General features: G+C 44.5%; 1 long non-coding RNA gene across 1 annotated transcript; it reads left to right on the forward strand.

Annotated features, from left to right (window-relative positions):
• Positions 1-2,379: 2,379 nt before the first annotated feature.
• Positions 2,380-4,200, forward strand: LOC129383456 (uncharacterized). Its single transcript, XR_008611367.2, has 2 exons — positions 2,380-3,045; positions 3,902-4,200. It is a non-coding gene; the product is annotated as an uncharacterized lncRNA (long non-coding RNA).
• The last annotated feature ends 5,844 nt before the right edge of the window (positions 4,201-10,044 follow it).

Genomic DNA, 10,044 nt, shown 5'->3' on the forward strand with positions numbered 1-10,044 from the left:
TCCGTGTTCCTCGATATGGAGAAGGCGTACGACACAACGTGGCGCTACGGAATCTTGAGAGACTTGTCGGGCATGGGCATCCGTGGCAATATGCTCGCCCTAATAGAAAGTTATTTGTCCAACCGCACCTTCCGAGTAAAAGTCGGTAATGCACTGTCACGTCCTTTTACGCAGGAAACCGGTGTACCCCAGGGAGGTGTGCTCAGCTGCACTCTTTTTATTGTTAAGATGAACACACTACGTGCTTCACTGCCACCGGCCATTTTTTATTCCGTATACGTCGACGATTTACAAATAGGCTTTAAATCCTGCAACCTCGCAGTATGCGAGAGACAGGTACAGCAGGGCCTGAACAAGGTTTCCAAGTGGGCTGACGAAAACGGATTTAAGATCAACCCCCACAAAAGCTCTTGTGTTCTTTTTACTAGAAAGAGAGGCCTGGTTCCCGATCCTTGTGTTCAACTGTGTGGACATCAAATACCCATAAACAAAGAACACAAATTTTTAGGTATTATACTAGACTGCAAGCTTACTTTTATACAGCACATTAAATATCTTAAAGAAAAATGTCTAAGGACAATGAACTTACTTAAAATTCTATCCCATTCAACATGGGGTAGCGACAGGAAGTGTCTGATGAATGTTTATAAGAGCCTAATTCGATCACGATTGGACTATGGTGCCGTCGTATACAACTCTGCCGCTCCGAGCGCACTAAAGATCCTAGATCCTATCCACCATCTAGGTATCCGCTTAGCCACTGGTGCTTTCAGAACAAGCCCGATTGAAAGCTTATACGCGGAATCAAATGAATGGTCGCTCCATCTACAGAGAACTTACATCAGCCTTACATATTTCCTAAAGATACACTCCAATCGTCAACATCCATGTTTTAACACTGTTAACGATATGACCTGCTCTACACTATTCCATAATCGTCCTTCTGTAAGAAAGCCTTTCTCACTTCGAGTGAAGGAGCTTAGTGATCAGATACATGTCCCACTCCTCGAGCTTCGCCTAATGCATCCAACCAAGGTGTTACCGCCTTGGGAGTGGCAGGTCGTAGAATGTGACATATCCTTTTTAGAAATAACAAAACACGCACCAGAGATCGAAATACGAACTCATTTCCTAGAACTCCAGCACAAGCACTCCTGCGCAGAGTTCTACACAGACGCTTCGAAGTCTAATGCCGGGGTGTCGTATGCTGCTGTCGGCCCATCCTTCTCAGAATCCGATGTACTACACCCGGAAACAAGTATATTTACTGCCGAGGCTTACGCATTACTGTCTGCCGTGAAACATATAAGAAAATCAAAACTCCAAAAGTCAGCGATATACACAGACTCCCTAAGTGTCGTGAAGGGCCTGATGTCACTTTATACACACAAAAATCCAGTACTTAATGAACTATATTCCGTCTTGTGTAAAGCGTACAGATCTAACCAGCATATCATTATATGCTGGGTGCCTGGCCATAGGAGCATCGAGGGTAACGTTCTGGCGGACGAGATGGCCACGTCAATCGCATCGCAAGCTGTTAACCCTACCGCTGCGGTGCCTGTCACAGATCTGAGACCTTTCTTGCGAAGGAGATTGCGAGACCACTGGCAACGCATGTGGGACGCGGAAACGGATAATAAGCTCCACCTGATAAAACCGCAGTTAGGATTCTGGCCCCCTACTACAAAATCGCGCCGAACAGATGTCCTATTCTGTCGTCTCAGAATAGGACACACGTTTGGCACCCATAATTTTCTACTCACCGGAAGTGAGCCTCCAACCTGTGGTAGATGCGGGCAGAGGCTGACCGTACTCCACGTCCTCCTGGAGTGTCGGGAAGCCGAATCTGAGAGAAAGAGACATTTTTCATTAGCATACCGACAGCACATTCCTCTTCATCCTGCAATGCTCCTTGGTCCAGAACCGCTTTTTAATACAGACACAGTGCTACATTATATTAGAGATGTGGTCTTACATGTTATTAGTCCCATGAATTCGTAGCGCCTCCTCTCTCGAGAGGATGCCACTGCGATAACTGTTTTGAATAGCACATGCCTCCAGGCCCTTGTGCTTCAAGGGCTCTAAGGAGGTAGTAGTGCTCTGGCATTTCTTATAATCTGATATATTTTACCTATCGCATCATTCTTTTTATATGCATCTATATGTTCATAGTACAAGTCATACGTCATCGCCATAATTTTATTACACATATTTTACGCACTTTAGAGCGTATATTTTAAGGCCCCTTTACAGCCACGTCACACCAATTTCATAGCAATCATAGTTACACTGCACACCCACTACCACAGACATGGCGCTCTTTGGCCATACCTGGCCCTTGCGCCATAAAACATCAAATATCATCATCATCAATGAAGTGCAATGGCATGAACATTCAGTAATACCATTATGAGCCTGCTGACCAAACTAAGGAAAGAAGGATTTTATATCAAACTAGGATTCACTATAGTGTGTGCTGTGGTAGATTGTTACATTTTTGAAATTTATTTATAAATACTGCTGACTCACTCAAGCCTAGATAGGAGTGAACATACAGAAAATGCAAGCACCAAGGAACAAGAAACACGAACACTGGAAAACTAAATTTCTTAGCTAAACATTTCAACTCATAAATATGTTAACATTCTTACTTTCAACAATGCTCTTAGGCAATTCATTTGATTCTTTGCCTAATAAAAAAATATATGTGTATTTATATCATTCATGGCATGTAGTTTCTGTATCATTCCTCTGCGCATTTGATGAGAATTCACACAAGAAACGGGAAACAGCTAAAGCGATTTCATAATGCTGGACTTTGTCAGGGTATATTAAATACAAGACGTTTAGTCTGTTTTGTGCATCTCGAGTGGTGAAGAGTACTCAGCATTTGCGACACACCATCAGTTATTCGGTGGTGATTCCGGATGAACCCAACTGCTATTCGCTGCACCCATTCTGATTTAGTAATTTTTTTTTGCATACGGGCACCACGAAGCTGATGCATACTCAAGGAGACCTCTGACAAGCACGGTGAACACTGTAAGCTTTACCAGTATGGGGGCTCCTGAAAATTTGTGACAAAGTTCCCGTAATGTTCTCAGAGCACTCACACAAATGTTCTCAATGTGCTTGTTCCACCTCATGTGTTCCATTAGCATTACACTGAGGTACTAATAGGCAGAAGCATCATTAGGTACAGTGTTGCCAATGAAATAGGGAAACTATAAAGATCTCCTCTTGCTGCTTATCTTCATAGCCGAGCACTTATTAATGTCTAAGCTTATTTCCCACTGTTCACACCAGTGGCAAACCCTATCAAGATTATTGCTGAGGCTAGCTTGATCGGCTTTCGATCTAACTACTGTGTACATTACGCAATTGTTCGTGAGAAGCTTTATTTCAAATAGAAATCAACTCTGTTAGTTATGTCATTGACATATATTAGGAACAGAATCAGTCCTAAGACTGACTCCTGTGGTAGGCCTCATGTCACAGGAAGCATCTCGGAAATACAATTGCCGACCTCACCTGTGTGGGTGCGCTATTTCCTATTTCTTCCCTGTTATTAAATGTGAAGTCGTGATATGTGATAAAGCACTGAGTGACAGTTGACAACTGTTCCCTAGGACCATGTTGGACCACAGGCAGCAAGCTGTTCTCAGCTAGGTATTGCTTGACGTGCTGACAGATCATATGTGTTAACATTTTGCAGCAAAGTCAGCGAGATAGGGCTAATATATTGTTATGGGGTTGTTGGGAGTGTAGGCAGACTGTGTTTACAATATAGATACAAGCAGAGTCAATGTAGTTAAGATGGCTGACCAGCAAAAACATGTAGCAGTCAGCATCTCGGGATAGTCTTCATCCTTTCTATTCTTTTATCCTTCCGTAACAGGACCCTGGGTGCTGAAGCGCCATCTCGGCGCATGTTAGGCGAAGAACTGCAAGCGAAGTATGGCTTCAGCCGCGAAACATGCATGATGTCAACAGGTGTTGGACTTGAGGATGGATCAACCTGATCTCGTAATGACTTCATAAGGCCTTGTCTAGCGAGTGAGAAGCTTCTGGGAGAGGCCGACCTGATGACGAAAGGAGCACCCAAGAACCTGGGGCGAACTCAACATCGCGATGCACCAGTCATAACGCTCTTTTTGTATATGCTGCGAGGCTAATAAACAAGATCGGGTGACTTGACTTGCCATGTGAGCGCGATCGATGACTTCACGAGCATACTCAGTTGCAACACGTGGCACAGAAGGGAGGATGGTGTCAAATGGCAATAACAATATTCCGTAACAATATTACACTATAAGGGAGGATGCAGGGCTAAAACTGAGATTTTTTCCAGAAATGCTTATTTTATAATTTTGTTCATTTTAGATTCCTAGACATGTGAAGAAGCCCATTGCCAAGTTTGGCAACAATACGCGCCACAGGAAAAAAAGAATTAATTCTCTTTTTATGACAGTGGTGCGCATTTGCCGTCGAGAGCACCCATAATGCTGTATTCAAGACATGGTCACAGAGCGGTCAAGAAATTGAATATGGAGTGAATTCCCACATTAGAACGTTTGTTCTTCACGCATTTTAATCATGGGAGACCTTCCATTGAGAGTACAGCAGACTGCAAAGTAAAAACTAAAAAAATCAAAGCCCCTTTCTTAAAGAAATATGGTTGAATGCGAAGCTTTCCCCCCAATGCAAAATGAATCAAACTTAAAGTACAAAGCCAACGACAGGCAATGAACCCGAGAAATGCTGAGCGACCCGATGCTATGCATATGTGATTTGATTGCTTGTTTAGGATTGTATTTTTTTAACATTGAAGTTGAATGAAGACACTTTTCATTAAGGTGCATAGCCTTAACTTTAGATCATGTAGCCGGTGATTACACGTGTGCATTCACACTTTCAAGGATGACTCTACACTTTGTGGGGTCTCACCCATACTCTTGGGTCAAAGGAACGACAACACAGTAGTGTAAACAATCACAAGGGCATTTATTGCACCTTTCATAGATCAATGCCTGCTAGCCGAGTTGCTATCCATAAAACATGCCGATGGGCGCGCGACGAATCAAGAAGTCCGACTCACCGCGGCCGGTTAACGAGCGAATATGTTCGCCCCATGCTGGATCCCAACGCCTGGTCGTTCGCGCGTACGGTCACGCGAACGGTGGCACATTCCAACGAGGCCTCGTGAGACGGTCTCACAGAAGCATGGATCGGCGCACGCGCGGAGCGTCCGCGTCACTCGCCGGTCCCGAACCAAAGAGGAAGAGCTTCCTCCTTTTCGCGCCCAAGTAACCCCGCCGGTAGGCGGCGTTAGCAGTGCAACACTCGCGCCATCTCTCGTACTGCGCTTCAACCACACCGACCGCCGCGGGCCCCAGGCCACGCGGCGAAGCCGCACTGCAGGAGACGGAAGCTATGCGGGAAAACAAGATATCAGGGGACGCGTGAGAGTCTCGCATCCTCACAACTTGCACAGTATTGCCTTGTGATCGCTGTGGTAGACGGTCAGAGGCTCTGGCATCGTAACGTGACAAAGCCTGCTTGCAAACGTGAGATCAATGCAGGAACAGTGTTGCGTCGTGGGTCTCTGTAGCGTCTTCAGTTTCAACAAGTAGCGATCGAGCATGAAACTCTCTATCCATTTGCTGTGCTCTTTCGCCACATCAGTGTTAAAGTCACAACACACAAGGATCGGCACTATGTGGCTTTAAAGTCTTCATCGTTTCTGCCAGGAACGTTTCCACGTCGAGACGTGCTCGGTCTGATGCACGCTGACGATCACAAGACCAGTAGTCATCTCGACTGCACAAGCATTTCCCAGATGGCTTCTGCATGCAGTTGCTGATACACGGGATCAGCTTTACGGGCATGATCGCACTCGTGCTTACATTTGCGTACAGCAGCCTCTTCTTCTGCCGTGCGCTGCACACGCGGCCTACTCATGGTGACAGCCAGAAATGCATTGTGTGACTTGCGTAATGTAATGCAGATATATACAGTTCAGCTGAGTAGCGTGGTGTTCAACCATCTTTCTTTGAGAAAAAGACTGACTTTTTTTTTCTTTTTCCAGATTTTAAGACGAGCCCGCGTTCATGCGCAGTTGCTGTCTCCGAGAAGCAGGGAAGCTCAGTTAATCATGACAGGGGTGGTGTCATGCCTAGCACACACAACTTGCGCTTCCAGTCAACGTTGTGCAGATGCGCTACTCTTGCTGAGCTCGTCGCTTTGCGCCGTCATCAGGCACTAACCGACCGGCCAGTCGACATTGGCGCAGTACTACGAATGTAGTGTTCTACGCAGAGGTGTAAGTTCGCTTTCCTACAGTGCGCTTTCGGCGCTCACGAACGAATCAGTGTGACATATAAAGCTTCACTTTAAAAAGAAAGGCATATTCTGGTTGCGCCCCCCCCCCCTTGTCTGTGAGCTGGACTACTCTAATGCTGAAAAATGTGAAGGTGACTTCAAGCAATTGCTGCATAGCAGGTTCAAATTGAATAGGATAGAAAGGTCCAACATATGGAGCAGGGCACTTTTATTAATTATTTTTGGTCTTCAAATATAGCGTGTTGTGAAATCCTGGTGCTCATTTTTCGCACTTTTTGGCCAAACTTTTAGGAAAATTATCATTTCTGAACTGCTTTGCCAAAACCAGCTTTCAATGTAGTTTCCAGGTTAAAATTTTGTCAGGACCAAGATGAAGTACTCTTTATATTTACAAATGTTCACTAAGAGAAGAAGTCATTACATATCAGACATATAATCACAAAAAGAAATTGAACTTAGCCTCAAAGTGATGATATTGATGCAGAAATGTAATGAAAAACACGTGACTGGCCTTATCTCTTACCCCCTAGATGGAATCTAGTAAAAACAATCTGCAAGACTTCATTATTTATAAAATGATAGTTTCCCTGAGGTGGCATGCCTCATCGGTCCGTATGACAGCCATAAGTTCGTTTCTATTTGATCTGTATTAATGAAATTTAGAATGTACTTAAAATATTGAGGATACACCAACTTATAAATTATTATAAATATCAGCACAATGGATCAAAAGATTTATGTTGTTCTCAAGTTAATGCCAATTTTTCTTTGAGGGAACTTTCTGCACCCCTAGGGATTTTCACTTAAAGGGACACTAAAGGCAAATATTAAGTCAAGCTAAATTGATAGATTAGTGCTCGAGAACCTCTGCGGCATCAATATTATCCCGAACAGAGCCTTAACAATCGAGAAACTGAGGTAAATGCAGGACATGATTAGAGACTCCCCCGGGATATTCAAGTACTTGCCCGATGACGAAAGCACTCCTGAGTTAAATTTCGTCACTAGTACTGAACCACTCGTTGCAAAAAACATCCTTGTATTGTATTATAAGATGAAATAAAATGATACTTGTCCAGTTCTATCTCATTATTAGAAAAAAGAACTGATTGAAATTACCTTTGACAATGACGCGGGCGGTTGAAAGCTTTCGTTTTCGCTCGACTTGCGCCGCCCACACTTTTACGTTTCAGTTGTTCCGTTATCGCGCAGACATGCGCAGGTTTTACTGGCTCGAGAAAGTCACACAAAGTGCGATTAGCAGAGAATTCAACGTCCAAATGATGTCGCGGGATGCCTGAACAGCCTACGCCACAAGACCAAAAAGCAGCTGCAGCGGCGAATCCACCGCTGTCTTGGCTTGGTACTGCCGTCTGTCGGGCGACGTTTTACTCACCGACAGCAGCAAAGCGTGGTGATGGCGTATCCAACGTCACCCCTCCCCCGGTTGGGTGGCGGGAGATTTGAATTTCAAAAAAGGTATTCGGACCCTTCAGGAGCAATTTTATCCTAAACTAAGTCTGTTTTTCACAAGAAACAAGCATTGGGAAGTTTATGGAAAGGTAATTAAACAGTCCACGTCGACTTAGTATTTGCCTTTAGTGTTCCTTTAACTCGTTCGCCAAAAGAAAATTGTACACCATGTTGGTAAGGGTTACCCATTGTGACTTTGTCCACGTTTCCATTCAGCCGTGCAGCCTTCAACACAGAAGTGACAATAGCAGTATATGTGAAGACACAATTATCAAAACAGTGGTACCAGAGTCCGTTCATAAAGTGTTCCCAGTGCAATGCCAATAAAAGCACTCTGCAGCAAAGCATAAGCCCCCCAAGTAAAAGGTTGCTGCATCACAAACATACACACATCAACACTCCCCTTCACACTAACCATACAAGAGCAAATTATTTTCTTTAATACAGGATGCAACACAGTATGGTTCTTCAGGTGACGAAAGGAACACTTCCATGATGTAAATCCAGTGCTACAGAATCGAATGTAAGAACTAGCATATGTGTTATCCGTGAATGAAGTGTAGACTAAATAATGCCATAATGTTATGGCATTGCCAAATGCCAGAGATGTTATTAGCAAGGACCAGAATTCCTATTTATCTTTTCACATGGCTCCCCAGCATGTTTGGACTCTTTTCTATGAAACGGTGCAATCCTGACCCAATTATTAACATGTGTTATAAGAAAGACACTGAAGACAATTAGCTAAACAAGCTAAAGTATTAGGTGTTCCAATGTTTCTTTTATTGAGAGGAGGGCATTTGCAAACAAGAACCACTTTTTGCTGCCAAACTGTTCTGCAAGAAAGAAATGGTAGGGTAGAAGAAAAAAAAATTGTTTCACCAATAAGGCAAAGCAGTAGTGTGATATAACTGGCGAAATTTAATTCCCAGTAAGCCTTAGAATTCTTGGAGCAGTGTTTATCAAAGTGACCATTCGCAGGTGCAAGTAAGATTCTCCTAACAAGAAGTAAAAGGTTGAGTCAGTGCCTCCTTTATACTTCAGTTGGCCGGCAGGCGAGCACTACAACAATGGACCACCGCCACCTAAACAGGGCACTCTTGCACGAGTGGCGCAAGCGCCAAGCGAGCCCAGCCATGGCTCAACGCACATTTCTCCACGTTGGCTGCAACGCCCGTATTTCTTTAATTACTAATTTCGCAGTTCAGAGGTACACACATATATGTGGTTTGTTCCTTATCATACAATTTTCGATGTGAAAATGGTAACAATTGCTGCTAGCGATGCTGTCAAGCAGTGTACATGCTCGCTTTTGGTTTAAAGGAAAAGCCAGAAGACACGTTTCTGGGGTTGTCCACGCAGTAATGGTGCGTGCGAGAAGTGAGAGCAGCATTTATTATTCACTGTTGTCTCAAAGCTTGAGGCACTTCATTTAATGGGGGACGCGGGTCTCAAGATAGCAAAAATCGTAAAAAATTTCAATTTTTGGAAATCCCAATTTCGAAGTCTTTATAGTCCAAAGTATGCTCTGGCAAAATATTAAAGCTGAATTCCATCAACAAATGCTAAATAACAATAATTTGCAAGTGTGAGTAGACGAAAATCAACACCCAAATTCAGAAATTTGGCCTGACTTCAAGCCGCTGTAGCTTCGCGTGACGACAATCGATCGGCGCCATCTTGGTCTTGCTACAAAGCCGCTTCCCAGCGTCTGAATTTGGTGCACTTCAGGCCAACCTATGCCTCGTGGAGCCGCTGCAGTCGGCGCCTTTTGAAAAGTCGCGAGGAGGAGGCTGATTGGGCAGAGCGTGCGCGACGTCACCATGCGGAGAAGTGCAGCCCTCCAATTAGCCATGACGTGCACCTCCTCTGCTGGCCTCCCCGGTGCAGCCAGGCCTCGTAGTTTGAAGCGTCTGCGACTGCTTGCTCCGCCATCCCAGACGTGTGTTTCCCTTTGTGTTCGCAAGCTTTTTGTCGTTGCCGGGAGTTTACTTGCATTAGTTTTTGGTCGCTCTACCCGCGTTGCCGAATTTGTTGTTTCACGTGCTTCGATGGCTTGCGATTCCTGTTTGAAAGTGAGCTCATGGAAAGAGTGCAGCAAAAAGAGGCACTTGGAACAAGAACATTGTGTCAGTGAAAATCGAAACTGCAGTGGCGCCGCCGGCTGTTTCTTCTGTGGTCAGTGTGGGTGGGCCATGCTCAACAACGTCGACTTCGGTGCCATCA

The sequence above is a fragment of the Dermacentor andersoni genome, chromosome 8, assembly GCF_023375885.2.
Source record: "Dermacentor andersoni chromosome 8, qqDerAnde1_hic_scaffold, whole genome shotgun sequence".
NCBI classification, from domain to species: domain Eukaryota; kingdom Metazoa; phylum Arthropoda; class Arachnida; order Ixodida; family Ixodidae; genus Dermacentor; species Dermacentor andersoni.